Genomic DNA, 19,922 nt, shown 5'->3' on the forward strand with positions numbered 1-19,922 from the left:
CACTCTCCTCTCTCATCCTCCGCCAACTCTCCTGTTCCTTCTTCCCGTCCTCCGTCTTGCAATCTGCTCTCTGCCACCCTCCCCTCCTCCTCCCCAATCCCCCCCCAATTGTCTCGCCCTCACACTTGCTCTCGACCCTGCTGGTGTCACTATTAGCAGCATCACACTGGGATCACATGGCTGCTGAAGTATGGAGGCCGAGTCAATGGAGCGTGGCACACAAAGACGTCCGTATACCCCCATCGCCACTGCTTACTCCTACTCCCTCCTCTCAATAATTCTCTCCTGCCTTTTCCCATCCCTTCCTGATCATTAGCTTGGAATGAAGCCAGATTGGATTTAACCAGCCAGACTAACTGTATTTTTTCTTTCAATATAGCGTGTGCTTTCCTCTGTAGCAGTTCGGCTATAGAGAAAAAAAAAGCAAAAACTTCTTAAAACTCAAAAGTTAAAAATTATACAAAATTCTTCATAATGAGTAATTATTATCTGAGTTCTCATTTTAAAATAGTGGATATATCATCGTGTAGCAGAACCACAGTGTGTCAGTTGTGTGACCTGCTCTTTGTCCCATCCTTGGCAGACTATTAGACCTGGAGCAAGAAGTCAGAGAGGTGAGACAGGCGTGAGGAGGAGGCAGAGGTGGATCTATAACAGCTCTCCAAGCAGAGCGCCGCTCCAAGAGAGGCAGCTATGGATTCAACCCATCCCTCTCTTTTCTCTTACCCTCTCCTTTTGTGTCCAAGTGCGTAAGGTTGCATGTGTGCAGTATGTTAGCGAGAGGTATATGTGTGTGTGTGTGTGTTTCTGCACCCCGTGCATGTGATAAGCCTGTAGTGGTAGTGGTCCTGCGAGGGACCTAAGGCCCTGTTCTCCTGATTAGTCATTTATCAGGCCTGGCAGCCCAGACCCACCATAATCACTCTTCTCTTACCCCTCCTCCTTTTCCTCCACTGATCCCCCCTCTATCCCTCTAGATCTCCCCTGTATCCACCCCTACAACAATGCTCTCCATCCCCCACCACCAAAGTCTATATGGTGGTGCGTGTACATGCCTATCCAACCTCTACCTGCCTCTATCCAAGCTGCACCCACTCCATCCACCTTGTCCTCTATACTCACTTCTCTCAGTCTGAGTGTTTCGAACCAGGAGCCCCCTTTCCATCTGCTCTTCGTAAACTCCAATCCAATTTCTCTCCTTGTCTGACTGTGTTGCGCTTGAGCTAAAAAAGCCAAAGCTGCAGCTAAAGACAAATTTCCAATTTGTCCATTTGAATTTTGTGAGCTGTTTAACGCAAAAAAAAGAGAAGAGGGGTAACATGATGAGAGGAAGATGGGAGGGCAAGTGTCTTCCAGAGCGGCAGGAGGACCTCCCTATCAAGCAGCACCACACTCCCTCGTCCTGCCATGTCAACAGAGGGGGATTAGGGTACCAGACGAATTGAGGAGGACCAAAATGAGTTAATGCAGTTAACCAGCTGCTTCTTCTCAACCTGTCTTCCCTTGGTTGGGAGAAATTGGAAAAGCTGTCTAGCCAAGGAAAGGGAATGTAATCTGGACTATGCAGACCGGAGGATACAGGCACATGAAAGGGCTGTCCTCCTGCTTCCCATGCCTCTTTTCTCTTTCCTTCACCCTTCCTTACCATCATTCCCACTCTCTTTTCCCTATCTCTCTGAGAAAGGGTGGGGTGGGAGGGTGGCATGCAGACGACGCTGATCCCAAGATGGGGTTAAAAGAAAAAAAACTGTTAATAAAAAGAAGGAAACTGGGGATAAAAGGGGGTGTATAGATATGGGGAAAGAGACCAAAGCATGTGCATGTATGTGTGTGTTATTACAGTGCATGACAGCTGTTTGAACCCCCAGGGAGATAACAGCTGGGACTCCACCACAAACACACGCTCCTTAACATATCCCTCACTTCATTTCTTCTTAACCATCTCCATATCCCTCCATCCCTGGCCTCATCTTTTCCTCTAGCTCCTTTTTCCATTCATTTAAATTTGATTCATCTCGCTCAAACTCCTCCTCTGGTTTTCTTGCAGTGTATTTATAGGTTCCCTACTCGTGGGTTGTTTTTTTTCTCTCTTTGTATCTATTTCTTTTAGGAGTATGGAAAGCCAGTGAAATGAAAACATGTTAATAGGATGTTTTTTTCTTTAATTGTGGCTTTATTGACATCATTTCTTTATTTTGTTTTGGACAATTACACTCCTCAGTTCCTGCTGAGCTCTTTTCCAGAGTAAAAAAAAAAAAAAGAATCTCTTTAATAAGTAAATCTCCATGTAAACAAAGCCAGCGATGAGGTGATAGAGTTTTAAAAGGCGGGTGTCACACTACAATTACAAAGCGGCCCTTTAACCACACCTCTCCCCCGCTGACGGTGTCTCTTTATAGAGCAGTCTGTGTAATAGGGGATCTCTTATAAAACACAGTGCCGTGTCACACACACATTACTCAGCCCACCACCCCTTTAAATGATCCAAAGATGTATGAGGCCATCTGTGGGCCGCAATTAAATACCAACCCCTTTAATTCAGCTGCATGCTACATTACCACACTCCGTCCAAAGCCCTGCAAACCAGTAACAGGACTGGGTGAAGTCACACAACAGCGTACAGTTAGTTTAAAATGTGGAGTTTATGTCTTATTTTCCTCACAAGTGCCTGCTATTGATTGATTCATTTTATTTGATAGTGATAGTCGAGAGATGACAGGTAATAAGGGGGGAAAAGTTCACGGTGCAGGCCACAAACCCGGCAGGGTTAAATGACAAAATCATTGCTGATGTTTCCCCTACATGCATGAATCACTCTGCTTCCCCGGCTCCTTCAAAATGCCTTACTCCTTCTGCCCTTCATTAGCAATCAGTGATAGAGCTTCATGAAATTAGTCTGCTGTTGAACATGTGCTCCGGCTTTCTCTTCTTTCACTTCACTCCCATCTGATTGCCTTTCATTGTCAGACGCATAAAAGTCGATCTCTCTGCTCTTCCTGTATCTCCTCTAGCTTCTTAAAGAGAATCTAAAAAGACCATTCCCCAATTATCTGTCTGTCCCTCCTTCATTTTTTTCCCTCTCTTTCTTCCTCCGTCACAATATATTCCTCTGCTAAACTGTCTCGCACCACATTGCCATTCCTCGCCCATTGACTGCGCTGGCCTTGTCTCCGAGCACTAATTGTCTCATTCTGAGGACTTAAGGATGCTAGATGGGCGCTAGATGTGTTAAAGAGACAGACTGTGAAACCAGTGTGTGACTGGCAAATTACATCCTTGGCCTTTCTATGGTTGGCAAAGACACTTAATAAGCTTTCAATGTGTTCAACAGCTAGGTGAATAGTTCACTGGCTCCACTGTTGAATCTGAATAGCTCTGTAAGACGCCGCACTATGTGTGTGTGTGTGTGTGTGTGTGTGTGTATATGTGTGTGTGTGCGTGTGTGTGTGTGTGTGTGTAGGTGTGTGTGTGTGTTCAGTATGGTGCTGTTTGTATTCTCAGTGCAGTCGACCCGGCGTTCTTCCCAGTGACAGGATCGGGGCAGATCAGCGTTCACTTACAGAACAACTCACCTGAGGAAAAACTCTCCTCTCAGCACGTCGCCCTTTTCTCTGTCTGCTTTTCTTCTCCTTCGCTCTTTTTCTCTCTCTCTCTGTCTCTGTCTCTGACTCCTCTGTCTCTGACCCAGACAGAGATCCCCCTGAGCTACTGTACTCTCCCTCTCCCCTTTTCTTCTTTCGGTTTTCATTCTCTAACCCTATCTGTCTCTTTTCATATCATGCTCTCTGTAAAGATACCCTGTGGGAGGGCAGTATCTAACAAACACAACCGCACACACCGAACTGTACATGCTTGCACTGACACTGACGTGCATGCGTGTGCGCAGACACACGGACACGTATATGCATAACCTGCAACACTACCTTCCAGTATAGTTTTCACTGAGAGCGGTGACGGGAATAAAAGATTCTCACACTCGCTCCCTCTTCCTCTCACACAGCCCCACATGTGCACAAACACACAAACAGACACACACAAACACACAGACAAGAACCCTACCAAATGCTCTATTTTCTGCCGCTGTGTGGTGATTTATGAAAGGTGTTTCTCACAGCAGGCAGATAGTCCTGTTTGGAATGCTTCATTTCATAAATCTATTCTCCATTCTCATTTCTCTGCATCCCCTCCTTCGCCTCCTCTCTCTTATTTCCTCTTTTCTCCCCTGTGCAGGACTCCCTCAGCCTCTGTTGACACATACACAGTATACTGTATGTTTGTGTGTATGTGTGTGTATGAGTGAGTGAGTGTATGGATGGGGAGGGGAGAGAGAGACATAAGTAGGCTTTGTCTGCAGTCGGGGTAATGATGCAGGAACAACCAAAGCCCCTGCAAAAACCCCATTCTCCTGGGGTCTCTCTCGCTCTCTCCCTCTCTTTCTCTTTCTGGCTTTGACTCTACTCTCCCCCACTCACACACACTTACACACACACACACACAGTTATGCTCGCACACACATGTGGGCATGCCTGACACAGAGTCAAGTAGCGTTAAGTTGTGTAAACAAAAGTGAGATATCAACTGAGATCCAACTCCCCAATGAAGCTGCACATCCAACTAATAAACACACACATTAATAACACTTGATATAGCACCTTTATTAACACACACACACACACACACACACACACACACACACACATAGAGGGAAGGAAAAACAGCACTGGGTTAGAAAAGCAGCAGAGGTGTTTATACGTAATATTGGGAATAATAAACAGCCAAACAGGGTAAGTAGAAGTAATTTCTGTTTAAAGGTGTATACATATTAATCTGCTGATGGAAACAAAACATAAAGTGGAAAAAGAAAAAAGGTTGGTGACGACAACTGTCTTGGACTTTTGGCAAATGGTGTTAAATATGACTAAAAGCAGAAATATTGCATAATATGGTATAATATTAGAGTGTATTAGTGTTTGTAAGTATCCCTAGCTAGATGTAAATATGGAGCCAGTTACACAACTTTCTGTTGAGTATAATATGTTTTCAACGCTAGATTTTTTAAATTTTTTTGCATTGTTACAAATGTCAATGTGATTTTGAAAGAGGATTTCTATTTCCTTTGGAAATGTACTAAATACACAACAAAATAACAACATATCAGACTAATGCATTTGCATGTATGATCACTTGATCATAATGAATTCTCCTCTGTGATCTGTGGATCTAGAGAGTAAACATGCACTTAGTTGGGTTTTTACTGTGTTGTGTTTAAAATGTTGCAAAGAGGGATGAAGATGTAGTAGTGAAGTTAAGACAGGAGCAGTGTGTGTGTGTGTGTGTGTGTGTGTGTGTGTGTGTGTGTGTGTGTGTAAGCTCCGGGTTCATCATGACTGTGGGTCATCAGATAGTGGCAGTGATGAGAAGATGGTGGGAAAACACTTCTTAAAGGCACAACTCTACATCTGCTGCAACGCGAGTGTGTGCGAGAAGAAGAAAGAAAGAAAGAGGGGAAAAAGGGAAAAGAGAGCGAGAAAGAGAGAGAGGGAGAGAGAAAGAGATGGGGGCCACAGTGTAGATAAGGCAGTCTTGTTCCTTATTTATGTCTTATTATAGCTACAGCGGGGCCAGGCCACAGACACAGTCACCGGGGACACAATGATGAACTACTCGACAAGACAGCCTGCTCACTCCTGGGAAGACACACTCCCTCTATTCCTCACTCCTCCACTCCTTCGCCTTCTTCTTCTTTAACACTTCCCTTTCCCTCCAGCCTCTCCTGCTTGTTTTTAACCCTTCTCTCCTCTTCCCTTCAACAACCTCATTCTGTCTCTGTCCCTCCTCCACCTCTAGAGCTCTCTCTCCTGCTTTGCCATCATCCCTTTCTGGTCTTTTCTGTAATACACAGAGCAGAGAGGACGGGTAATGTAAACAGGGAGTAACCCGAAGGTGCTGCAGTCAGGTAGAGCGGCAGGCAGGTGACATAATTAAGACATCCCCTTTCTCCCTTAAGCACACACAGAGTACCTCCTTCTCCTTCCTGTTACACTCCCTCTGTTGTCTCTAATCCTCTCTCCCTCTCTCTCATGGGGTGACCTGCAGAGGTGGATGTGACTGAGCTCATTACCTGCCTTAATGAGAAGACAGCACCACTGAGACAGCAGCTGCAACTTACCTGAACGCTGCACACACAGACACACACACACACACACACACACACGCACTCACACACAGGAGAATGCATGTAAATACCTGCTACTAACGACTGAGACGAGCAAATGCGCTTGATTATACCTCAGAGAGAGAAAGACTCAAAGTGTGGGAGAGGAGAGTGAAAGGGAGAGGAAGGAGGGAGGTGTGTAAAGTCTCCCAGGCTTGCTGTTGATACCACCGACTCTCTGCTGTATCTTAGTTGTTGTTTTATGGAATTACCCTTGTACCAACATGCTCTTCCTGTGAGTAAAGCTTTTTTTTTTTTTTTTTTTTTTTTTTTTTGCCTGGTTCAGGAAAATTAATGTCTATGAGCGCAATACAATCCATCATAAGCTGAAAGCAGAGGTCATTCAGGAAATGATAGCAGGCAAGATAGGCTTCTCCTCCATGTACACACACACACACACACACACACACACAGACGGAGAGAAAGCGTGTGTGTAAGGAGGATATAGAAACATGGGGGGCATAGAATCCTTGAATCGCTAAACCTTTCTCCCATTTTACTCTTTGACTTTGGTAAGTTAGAGAAGGTAAGAAGAAGCTGAAGAAAGTTAAGCATGTGGACTTTATGCAGAGACAAAGGGACAAAGGGGAGTTTCGGTACTGATACCAAAAGAATAGTTATTTCAATGCCTTTGCTCTGAGAGATGTAAACTTTATTATTTATTATTTAAAGTCTCAAATGTTAAGTGTTGTTGCTGAATAAGAACTATGCTGAAATCACATAAAATTGGCAAACATTTTCATTAAGCTCAGAAACTAATCTCTAAGCATGAAGGGAGACACACACTGGCCACCTATTGTTTACAATGCAAGCTCACACACCAGCAGTGTCTTGAAACGCTTTAACCTGGGATGGCACACATCAACTCATTAGGATACACCACTGTCCTATTTACCATTGCAGGTGCATGTCAAGTGATCAGAAAAGCAGAAACTGTCTCACATTGGCTCTCTGAATCTAAACATCTTGGCTCCTCTACCGCCTCTACTTATTTCACTTGTAGGACAGGTTCAGTGTGTGCTATTGGTGTCAACTGAAATGCATCAAATGATATGCACACCGCAATGTGACCTGTGTGTGTTGCATTTCATCTAAATGTATCCTCTGGATCACTGTGAAATAATATTTTAACGAGTCCTGTTTCCATGACCGGGTGATATTAATCAAGATATCAGAGATATCCGGCACTGTGGTTAGTGGCGGTGTGTATATTTGTGCTAAGCGTAACAGCTGTGAAACAATCAGGAAGCTTCAGTGACATTTCATGTGGATGGATTTGACTGGTCTGATCATCTGACGTCTGATCGTCTGGCAGCTGAAGTGTTATGTTGGACGTTTTTCCAAAAGTTGGATCCAACTACTCCACCCTACCATTTTTTCCCCACAACCCCCTGCGGCCCACACCGCCTCAGCCAAAAACGCACTACTACTGCGTTTCACAAATTTGTCAGGCCTCAAGGATACGCATAAGGTGTTCTGATAAACGACACTAAAAGTAAACATACCTTTGTTTGTTTACAATAAAACGCGAAAGGGCACCTTTAACAGGAAAGTGGATCTCATCAGACGTTTGATAGCCGCCTTCTGGTCAGTATCAGTGTCAATCTTTATGATTATTGATCAATGACTTAAATGTAAAACCTCAAATCAGATAAAAAACAAGAGTGGCTTCACCACGTACAGGTGTGACTGTCATTAAGTCCCTGAAGCGTGCTCTCAGACCACACACACATATATATACATGCACACACACACACACACAGCAGATGCCCTCCTCATCCTTTTTCACATGTGAAGTTGTTGACAGATTAATCACATGCATTAATTATTGACAGTAACTTCAATGTGAAATGCAAACATCTGTCACCCTCGCCCTGTTTTAAATCATTTATACCTTCCCTACATGGATAATCATATGGTTATTGATTTCGATACTTACAGCGCAAGGGCGTATTGATAACACATACATGCACACAGCCTTACATGCTAGATGAGCTCAGTAGACAGAATCCAAATCTATCTAAAGTGAACACATGTCTAAGCTGCCAACTGACACCGTCCTACATAAGGCTGACTGTCATGGAGGTGGTTGAAAAGTGTGTGAGAGGATGGCATGGAAAGAAGGACATGTTGACATGGAGATAAAGACAGACGAAGAGAGCTGAGCCTTGTCCTAAAAATGGACAGATGAGGGCTTCTCACACTCAGAGATGGAGAGAGGGGGTTTTATCTGTCTGACAGAGTGAGGGATGTGTGGTCAGGTTCTACTCTGATGCTCCTGTCCTTTTAGTAAATCAGCCTTCACTGTTGTCACCTGGCCGACCCATGGTCACACATCACTGGTGTCACCCTTACATGATGTCAAAACCCCAACCCCCACCTCCCACACACACATGCACACACACAGAAAACCAGATCGTATCATTTCCCTTACTTAAGCCAATGACATGAAAGCAAACGAACCAAGGGACTGAGTGAAGAAACCACAGAGCAAATGAATGACAGCTGGTCTTAAAAGATGGAGGTTCAGTGTTGAGGTGTGTAACTGATAATCATGTAATATTTCTCCAGCAATGTTTCGCTCTGAAAAATGTCCTCCTGCCTTCCACTTAACCTTAACAGAAGGTGTATTCAGCAGCATAAGCCATGAATAAAAACACCAGCTGGATGATCTACTGTACTCAGAATATTCCTGCCAGTGTCACTGTGAAAAAACAGGAAGGCGCACTGATAAAAAAAAATATATATATATATATATTTTTTTAAATCATTATTACAATTATCATTAAAGCAGAAAAAATATTTTAAAACAGTGTCAAGTGAAATCTGAAAAAGAAATAAGTTTCTAAGCTTAATAATTAATAAGTTTTCAGATGTGTTTAAACAATCAATCAAAACCATTTTTGTTCTACTTTTCCAACAACATCTTTTATAGAAAACTGTGAAAGCAAAATGTGAAAGCTAAGCTAAGCTCAGAACAATAATAAACATTTTGAGGGGGAATAGACATTTTTTTTCTTTATTAAGCCCTAATGAAATAGTCCATGTTTTATGACACTAAGAAAATGACTAAAATCACATGTACTCTAAAGTTTTTAATATCTGAGGTACAGTTATTGCAGAGATGTCATTATCTCTATAAGTGCTCCTCAGACATCAGTAATCTATCCATGCTGCGGATAATCAAAACGATGGGAGGGGGGTAGAGGGATCAATACAACCCTCTCAGAAGATCTATTGCTTTCTGATCGATTTCTCAGTCTGATCAACCTCTCTGAGATCAACCATACTTCCTGTGCAAGTCTCGGACCAGAGGTTTAGAAGGAGTAATAATATTCCCAGTTCAGCTTCCTGTCATTGTATTATGTCATCACATGTTTGAGTTAACCATTTTATTCTTCTTATTCTTCTTATTTGTTGCAGTTATTCCTTGTTTTGTTATACTCATTGTTTTGTTATTCCTCTTTAAAACACCTTGTGAGGTTGTTTGTGTGTTTCTCGGGTGAGATATGAACATATGTAGCCTGTAAAAACAAATTACCTTTCTGGCATAAGGAAAGACTACATCTGAAATAATAATTATCATTAAGATTTAGTTAGTACGCATGCATATGTGGAAGATTAACCACAAGGAACAAGGGCTTTGCTTTTGAGTGAATTTTAAGTACAAAGCAGCAAAAACCAGTACAAAAATAGACAAATGTTATCAACTGATATTGGACTTACAATCAATAAAGCATGCATGGCTAATCACATTAAAGCTACATGCAGTCTAAAATGTTTTTGTGTTTCGTACTAAACATTCATTCCATTGTAACCAATTGTTTTTTAAATGGAAACAAATGAAAGCTGCCGAATAAAGAGTCATTAATGTGCCCATTAAAAAGACATGCTACCCACTACGACGTGGTAGTACCAGTTACCTATATTACTCCCCCCACTCTTCTCATATGCATCATGCAGGACAAAGTCATATACACCTCCGCCCTCACAGTCCCCCCCCTGCTTCTCCTCCTCCTCCCCTGGGTTCTCCTCTGTGATTGGAATGAAAGGTAATGGTCCTGAAAGAGGAAGAAAGGAGATTTTCCTCCACTCTTATCTCTTAACACCGACAGTCAGTGGAGCAAACTCTCGCACACAGTCTGAGGCATCCTTATGTATGTACGCATACACACATATGCAAACTGTATATCTGCTGCAGGATGATGGCAGAAATAACATTGGTTTAATTGTGAAACACATCAAAAGAAAAACACATCTCGCATGAGGCATCTCAGAGGATGAAAGAATGTAGTAATAGTAACAGTTTTGTCTCTTTGAGAGAATATACATAAAAAAAATCCGGAAAGATGTAATACTAAACAGATACAAAGTCATTTAATAGGAAGTTTAAAATATTCATAAATATTGAATTAATCATTTATAATAGATCTTAAATTAACTGCCGTCCTTAGATGTGAGGAGAGAAGCAAGAGAGAGAGAGAGAGAGAGGGAGAAATAGAAACGATAAAGAATGAGCCCTCTAGACATTTTTCCTTCCCTGTGCTAACATCTCCTCAGTCTGATGAATGAATATTCATGTTTGATCCAGACACTGCTGCTCAACAAAGGCAGGAAAAGCCCTAAAACAGATATCGCTCTACTTCTGACATTGTAACACCACTCAGACTGGAGGTCAGGTTAATATTTATCCTACATCACCGCTGTGTGCTATGTCTGCGAAGATGTCCCAGATGTCTCGTGGATAAGGTGATGAACCATTGATATGCACAGGAAAACAGGTTTTGCTGTGAGCCATATGTTTTTATGTATTCCTCTGTACATGTATTCATGTGTGTGAGTCTGTGAGGGACAGACGGTGGAGTTAAGGACAGTGAAGGCTGCTCTGATCACATCCTCACTGCTGTTCCCGCTGACGCAGCATCCTGCTACTGGAATCTAGCTGGTGACCTGAAACTATTCGCTCACTTCCCCTGAAATCCCCTTGCGTTAGTGGAACGTATGTGTGTGTGTGTGTGTGCGAATAAGGGCTGAGTTGGCGTTCTGTGAGCCTCTCAGAGATAGCAGTGTCTTACAGTAGATTACAGTGGATCCAATCCATACGCCCACCAGGCTCAACTAGACCAGCTCTCTATTCCTGTCTGTCCCAAAGCATAAGGAGGATAATAATGGGGGGGGAACACACACACACACACACACACACACACACACACACACACACACACGAGCAAAGAGAGGCTGAACTCACCAACAACTGGAGTAATACAATAGCAGTTACTGCATAGAGAGAGATGAATATCATATCAGTCATCAGTGTTGTGGCTGTCAGTCTAAATGTGCACTGTATTCATCATGGGCTCACACACTGATAGAGGGGTGGAAACCTTCATCACACACACATAAAAAGCGTCACACCCCCCTCTTCCTCACACTGCGAGTAAATGAATGACACATCCTGAAGAAAAAGTGGAGTTTTGGCAGCAATACACAGAGCAGCTATTCTAGCCAATTCTGAACAGCTTTTTAGACTCACGCTGCAAAAACATTTAACAAGTCAATTAGTTGATTTGCGTGTATGTTAAATGATTATAGTTTAATAAAGAAAAGTAGATCACTTCTGCTGCTCACAGTTTTTTGCTTTTCTGTTTCCTGTCTTTATAAATCATCCAACCATCCATTATCTGTAACCTTTTATCCTCACCAGGGTCACAGTGGGGCTGGAGCCTATCCCAACTGATTAAGAACAAGAGGTGGGGTACACCGTCGGACAAGTCACCAGTTCATCACAGGGCACATAGAGACAAACAACCATTCACACTGACATTCACCCCTGCAAACAACTTAGAGCACCAATTAACCTATTCAGTGTCTTTGGACTGTTGGAGGAAGCTGGACAGAACCCACGCAGACACGGAGGGACCATGCAAACTCCACACAGAAAGGCCTCAGCCGAGGTTTGAACAAGGAACCTTCTTGCTGTGAGGCGACAGTGCTAATCACTGCACCACCACCCGTCATTATAAATCATTTTTCCAAAATGTATTTCTATATTTTAGTCCTGCAGCCTCCACTCCTCTGATGCAAACCTTCTGACTCTACCACATGGGACCAAGCACCAAACCATTTTTCTTTGTCTAACTTAATAGCCTGTTGCTGGTGTTTCCTTACCTTCACCACCTTGTTTACCACCACCCTTACACTGACAAGAACCATCTTTAAGAAGTGATGTCTGGAGATGTTCGTGTTATTTCTCATACTTGTCACACTGGTAAATAAATACACCTGGAGGGGGTAAAACTGCAAGAAAGAAAAGGAGAAAGGATAAGAGAGAGGAAGAAACTGTGACATCTTATTCCTTGACAGATGTTAAGTATGTCTCGTTGGGTGTGACAGGAAAACAAGAGGTGGGTGAAGAAGATCTCAGGTTGGTTTAGATATACATTCAGTTCATCGGAGAGCGCAGAAAAAGAGAGTGAGGAGATAGGGTGAGGGCAGAGGGGTTAATAAGGCAGTGGGAATAATACGAGCGTTGGCAGCTCAGTGTGTCACTGCCTTCAAGCCCTCTGAAAGAGCAGGACACGCACACGCACACACACACACACACACAGCAGGAGAGAAGGACATGGACTGCTCAGTATGCAGCCCTGACATTGTCCACATCTGATACGGGACATTAGCCCCTAACTCCCTCCATACACCGCTGCCCTTCACTTTATATTACTTTATGTTAATAGAAAAATATTACATACAACATCATTTGTCTTTGTTACCACGGCACCCCACAACTGATTTAAATGCATGTGTTTACCTCTACAGACAGGTGAAGACAGGGGGAAGGGTGGGTGACGGACTGTGTGTGTGTTTGTAAAAGGGGAGGGTACAAACACACGCATCTCGTTCAGATTTATCGATCTTACCCACCTATCACCAGGACCATGTTGTAACATATATATACTGTATATACATATAGTGTGTGTGTGTGTGTGTGTGTTGCTGTGTGTTGCTGTGTAGATGGGTGTTGAGTGCAGGACCCTGACATCAACCTGCCATCACCCTCAACTGCAGCTGTATATTGAACACTGGTTCTTACTTTGGAAAACTTGTAGATGCTTCTTGTTTTACATGTATCATTCTAATCTGTGTGCACTGATAAGTAATAGCAAAACACCTATATCTATATCTATATCTATATATATCTATATCTATATATACATATAAATAAATGATAATTATGTTTTAAAAGTACCCAAAATATACGCCTGATAACCTTTTGTCTGTAACTTTAATATTTAGCTGTAGTACAGCAGAGTGTGTACAGCAAATTGTGCAGAGTGGTACAAAGTGATGTGATTTTTCAGATATTTAAGTTTGACATGTGATAATTACAAACATGTTTGTTCGCCAATAATAAATTTAATGAACTTAGTAATACATTAACTCTAATAGGTGTGGACGTGAATAAAACTTGACAGAGGACACACACAAACATTTCACTCCACTGTGTCCATGGCAACAGTAACTATGAAACACAACAATGTGTAAAAACTAACTAGCAAGAGCTTCATGTTGACTTTTGACATAAGCTGCCACATAATAGGTATAAGGAATAGGGAAAAGACATCTGACAGACAGGTCTATGTCAGACTGTCTCACATCACACTGTCCTCTCTGACCGGATGGGCTCACCTTAGAGGTCGCTTAAACCTGCCTGTCTGGGAATGTGCGTATGCCTGTGTGAGTATGTATATGTGTGTGTTTGTACTGTTTGTCATTTCCACATTCCCTGCGGGCTATCATCAGTGTTCCCATTAATCCATAAGTCAATGGATCAATGTTGGGCTGCAACTGAGGCTGAAAGCTCTCAGTCGTATCGACCTGTCATTTAAAACCCTGATGATCACTGGAATTTAATGTAAATGCCGCCTTAACATCAGTCAAACTAACAATTTACATTTATATAAGTTATCTATCCACGGACTATAGGGAGGAGGAACCTTCTGCTACTGATGGAGCGGCCTCCTCGCTTGAATTTCAAAGATTATTATTTTGACCTGTGTTTTGGAGCTTGCTGGGTTCAAATGTGCAAGGACTTCATATCAGAGCTATACACATGCCATAGTATGAGGCTATTGATCGTGCAAGTGAGTAAATGTGGGTACATTGTCATGCATGTAAATGGTGTGGCATTAACAGAGTGCAAGGGCCCTCTACTGTAAACGATCCTGCACTTTGTCATCTCTGGGATGTCAAAGCTCATACGTTACGCCGTTAAAACACACCCATAACTCTACCACCCAATTCTAATCCTACAGCGCCTTAATATGTACATGAATGTACATGCATGTGTGTGCTGTGCATGTATACTGCATGTGTGTGTGTGTGTTTACAGTATAAATTGCCCAATCCCTTTAATGCTGATTATGAAGGTGAAGATTGATAGTTGCCCTCGACACAGTGTTTAATCATATTGGCATTTCAAAGCAAAGAAAAATGGCAGTTGTTATGAATTAGCGCGGTGACATCATGTTGGGGTCATTCATTAGCAGAGGTTCAGAAACTGAGAAGAGGCACAACACTGTGGAATTGGATGGATGGCATTTGAATGATATGCAGGGTCTAAAAGGGGTCTAGTGCTTGACCCTGTGTGATAAAAAACAGTGAAAAGCGAGTGAGAAGGAAACAGCAAGTTAAGAAAAAAAATCCTACGGGGTTATAGAAACCTGCCATCTGAAACCTGTCGTACTGTAGTTCGCCTATTGGAAAGGTGCAGAGCTGCCTGTCAGGTACATCACTTTGTCTGACAGGTTCAAATTCTGACACACAGGCAGTAAAGACATCTTCAGGACTGACAACTTTCGAAAACTGTCAATCTGACATTCACACTTGCTTCACGCAGCAATCGTCCAGGTATAGGTAAGGCAGATCTGAACTTCTTTCAAGGTCTTTTTTATTCTTTACACAACTATTTTTTGCCATTTTCATGTGTATGTCTGAGTGCAACATTATGACTGCTTTACAGAAGACTCTGTCAAATGGATTGACACATATTCAGACAATCAGCTCTTCAACCTCTTCCAAGTGTGGCCATTTAAAACAGCCATAAACTCCTTCGACTTTCAACATGGTGGAAAAACATGTTGTACAAGAGTTAAATCTGGGGCAGGTCAACAATCCCTCCTCGGCTAAATACCTGGATCCAGTCAGAATACCGGACAGTAGAACTGAAGAAGCCTCTTGGATGAGATGTGAACATCTTCATGAATCAACCAAGTCCAGTTGCCCCAGATTTAACTTGTTAGATAAGAAAGATGATGTCGATAACTGATAACGTTCACACACGTCATACGAGCTCTTTCTTTTTGATCATACCCCTGGCCTAATGCTACAGTTAGATTACAACCAGACTAACTGGTTGAAACATGACCAAATGACCTCACAGAGGAGAATTGGACATGAGTATTTCACTAACGTGGCACAGTATAAATCGTACAACACTTGAGCCTTTCGGCTAGTGAGCATGTCCTGACTAATACAGATTTTTACAGCTACCCAATACTCATATGGACACAGAACATGTCTCCCACTCCCCTACACACACCCACACACACACAAGAAACGAAACAGGAAGAAGACAGAGAAGATGGGATACTGGGAGGAGGGTATAAGAGCTCATGCTCATTACAATCAATTAGGGTCAAGTTGAGAGCAGAGAGGTGGTGGTGAGAGGGGAGGAAGGACGAGGACTAGGGGGTGGCATCCTAGCAAATGTGGAAAGAGGGCCAATTAAAGTGAAAGGAAGGGGAAATATGAATGATTTAGTGCTTAAACACACATGGGGACACACACATATCTATGCAAACCATACATCTATCGAATGTAATGTCAAGCTTAGTGTAATCCTACATGAGTAACTAAAGGATGTGTAAGTAGACTACATGAAAGGACCTCTCAGCCCCCCTACATTAACACTTTGAACTCTGCAGCCCTCGTGCCACATATTCACTTCTGTTTGACTCTTATAGGACTTTCACAATCAAGGTTGTAATCATTTTCTTATGTTGAGCTGAAAAGAGAGGAATCAACATCAGTTCAAGCTCAAATAATATTCTTTGAGGTTACATCACCATCTTCAGCCACTGAGCTAGGTTTCTAATTACCTAGACTAAAGGGGCTGAGCAAGAGGCAGACACCGCAGCTGAATGTTGAAGTCAGTGCAAGGTGCAGCTCCTCTAATGGCCACTAGATTCAAAACTTTACCATCTCTGCAGAAACAAAAAGTATTTTCCACTAGTGGTAAGCAGGGTTTCCCCTTGGTAATTGGTTAGTGGAGGCAGTAAGTGCTCAATTGTCCATAAAATTCAGAAGGTTTGTAGAAGGCCTAAAGGAGTACTCAACCGATTTAGTATTGCACATCCATAAAAGTTGTGGGACTCACAAGCTCAAGAAAAAAAACAAAAAACGAGTCCTCACTCTAGAGCTACAGAAGACATTAAACAACTGTTTTCACAGACTAGGTACCGTAGTACGCCTTGAGATGAGTAAACAGAACTTCCCCTGGAAAATCAGTGGAGTGTTCCTTTAGGCAACATATTCATCTCATGGCTTTTAAACATCCCTGTAGGTAGGTGTCATTATGTCCATGATTTTCACCTTTGTGGCTAAATCCAATCCAGACATGAATGAACATCAGCCACAAATTTCGCTGGATGATTGTTAATTTGCTTGATTGGTAAGAAATTAATCTGCAGCTGGGAAGACTTTATTATTATTTAATAACCTCAAGTGTGAAAATCTCACGGCTTAAAGAAGAAAGCATACATGTAACCTAGGGGAAAAAAAGCACTCACCCTGATCTTTCCCTCTCCTACTCTTGCTTACACACACACACACACACACACACACACACACACACACACACACACACACACACACACACACACAGAGTGCAGCCTTATGTGTGTTTGACTCATCTAAGTGAGATAATCCAGTTTTCCGAATGAATTCGCCTTTGTGTCCCGAGGGCAGAGATTAAGATAAAGATATTAAACAAACAAGAAGCCCAACTCTCACCCCCCCTCCACCCCGCTGCCCGTTCCTCCCCTCCAGTATCAGCCTCTTCCCTTCTCCATCACATCCTCCCCTTCCTGTGGCCAAGCCAGGCTTGTTGCTTCCCTTTTTTCCGCTACACTTAGAAGACAGCTCATCTGACTGTGTTTGCTCCACAGAGATGCAGGTCCTGAGCAGTCATATAGTAAGTCATTTATGTGGGGTAACGTACAGGGAGACAGGTAAGGGTGTTGATCTGAAATGAACCCCCCTCTTCTCCCTGCTCTGCTCTTGTGGCAGGGTTGACTGGCTCCAGATCAGAAGAATAAGAAAACATGTCAAAGGCAATATCAATAGTACAACATGTATGACTCTGCTGCCTTTAGAAGGAAAAGAGAGAGAGTGGCTTCACTTCTATTTAGCATTGTACAGAGAAAAACAATAACCAGATTGTCTTAGCACCTTGAGTGACCAGAACACGAGAAAGATATTTATTAAGTACAGACTGAGTGATCACAGCCTGGTCATTGAAACTGGCTGACATTGGTGAACCAGAAAAACAACAAGAGACAGAGACAAAAATCATTTTCTGTTATCATGCCTGTAAAAAAGAATATCTCAAATAATAAATAAATAAATAAATATCAATATACTCATACACTTTGCCATAAAAGCAGAAAAACAGAGTCTGAGGATGTTACCGCAGAACAACACATGAAACTTTACTGAGCTCCTTTTTGCCTTTTTATTTTCTTCTGTTACCATTACACTAAATTGTTAAACTATATCTAATCTTTCTAATGTATTATATCCATCTATATTTTTTTAAACATATTCATAAGCTTTTAGGATCCCCCGAGGATTACCGTTGTGTTGGAGTTACATTGTTCCTCTGTTTCTTTTGGGCTCATATGGATGGTCAAATAGGTAAATGTGTATCCTGACTTGTTTGTGTTTTATTCATTTTGCTATCAATTGCCAAAGTGGTGAAGCGCTTTTCTTCTTTTGCTTCTGTTTTGCTTGTTTTCTTAAGTGGCTGTGTGCTGAGCTCCATCTCATGTGCACTGTCTCTTTATTTTTATTCATTATTTATTTTTATTTCTAATTATCATATTTCAGTGTTTACAAACTAAACCATATTCACTTTACTGATTACAATATGAAAAGGTGTCTCTTGTCTTTGTCCATGGGGGTCAATGTTTTATTTCACTGCAAGGAAACTCACATTGTAAACTGGGTGATGGTGAGGGCAATAAAGCAAATGTGAATTTTAATTTGAAAGGCGCTGAGTTTGAATTCTTGAATAACTTGAGAGAGAAAAAATGAGTTGTCTCTTAATGCATTAGTGTGTAGGAGGCGAGAGAGGGAGAGAGGGATGGGGTTGAGGGGAGAAAGTCTATGCTGAAAATCTCTCTCTCTCTTTCTCTCTCTCGTCTTCGCAGGAAGACATCAAACAAACACACCTGCTCCCCGGACTAATCCCCTCAGCACTGCCCCAACTCTCGCTGCCTCCGCCATAGACTCACACACTCCCATTCCTTATTACACACGAGCACACACAAGAGCACACAAAACACATAAACGCGCACACACTCACACAAATGCGCGCACACACAGTCCCATTCCTCATTACACACACCGAGAGCAGAGCAGTGAGAGATCGCGGAGAGCGAGCGGGAGCGGTGCTTTGGTGTAATGGGAGGAAATGTTGGTGTTTCATCTGGAATTGATGAAGTCTTGTTTCAGCGGCTCTCCCCGGAGCAGGGCCGCTGTGCGCTGGCTGTGTAAATGAAAGGAGCAGCCGAGACTGGACCGGAGGAGCAGAGAGCCAGTCGATAGAGCTAGTGGAGAGTCATAGTGAACTGCTTAGAGACTCACAGCTTTAGAAGTGGGAAAGGGCTGTTTCACAAAACAAAATGTCTATATTCGTAGTACAGATAGAGCAGTTTAAAAAAAAAAAGGATGAAGCACAGGAAAAAAAAAATCTCTGTGTACAGTAACCATTTAGTTTTACAGCTTATGTGCTTAAGTATGAGACATGCTCTGTAGTGCAATCTGATTTTATAACGTCAGCAAATTATCTTAATAACAATAAGAACAAAGTTAATGATAAAACAGAAAACGGAGCAGGAAGACGGGCAATGAAGTGCAAAAACCTACAGAAACACAAGCTAATAAACTGCATTATCCACAGTCTTCTCTGGAAGTGGTTCTTTAAACAAAACGAGAGGCACTGATAAACCCTGACCTGGTGAGTAAAGACAAGCTGGAGAGGACTTGCAGGACGTGCATGAGCACGTATCTTGAATGATGTAAGAGGTCTTAGATCTAATAAAGCAGGCATAGAGGCTGATGTAAATGCTTGTTCTAATAAAACCCTGGTGTTAGGGGGGGTGTGCAGAAGCAGATTTAAGTGCTTGTTATAATCAGGCTCAACTTAGTGTGTCTGTACTCTCCAGTCAGAGCATGTTGTCTCAGGTTAAGCAGACAGATATGAAAAGAGGAGGAGGTCACCTCTACAGACAGGCTTTTATATGGAAACCACAACACTGAAACAAAAGTACAATAATCAGAAGAAATAATCAGAAGAATTGGTAACTTTTTGCTTGCTGTAGCTAATGTAAATTTCACTTCAGATTAAATTTTGATTAATGTATATATT

General features: G+C 42.3%; 1 protein-coding gene and 1 long non-coding RNA gene across 3 annotated transcripts in view; one reads left to right on the forward strand and one right to left on the reverse strand.

Annotated features, from left to right (window-relative positions):
• The window catches only part of wwox (WW domain containing oxidoreductase), a 126,555-nt gene that overhangs the window by 24,282 nt on the left and 82,351 nt on the right, over window positions 1-19,922 (reverse strand). The gene's annotated exons all lie outside the window — the stretch shown is intronic.
• On the forward strand, window positions 13,730-16,230 carry LOC113744189 (uncharacterized). 2 transcript variants are annotated; one of them, XR_003461340.1, is made up of 3 exons: window positions 13,730-13,952; window positions 15,039-15,127; window positions 15,234-16,230. It is a non-coding gene; the product is annotated as an uncharacterized LOC113744189 (long non-coding RNA). The 2 variants fall into 2 exon arrangements; XR_003461339.1 differs by having other exon boundaries at window positions 13,735-13,948.

The sequence above is a fragment of the Larimichthys crocea genome, chromosome XXI (assembly GCF_000972845.2).
Source record: "Larimichthys crocea isolate SSNF chromosome XXI, L_crocea_2.0, whole genome shotgun sequence".
Classification (NCBI taxonomy): domain Eukaryota; kingdom Metazoa; phylum Chordata; class Actinopteri; family Sciaenidae; genus Larimichthys; species Larimichthys crocea.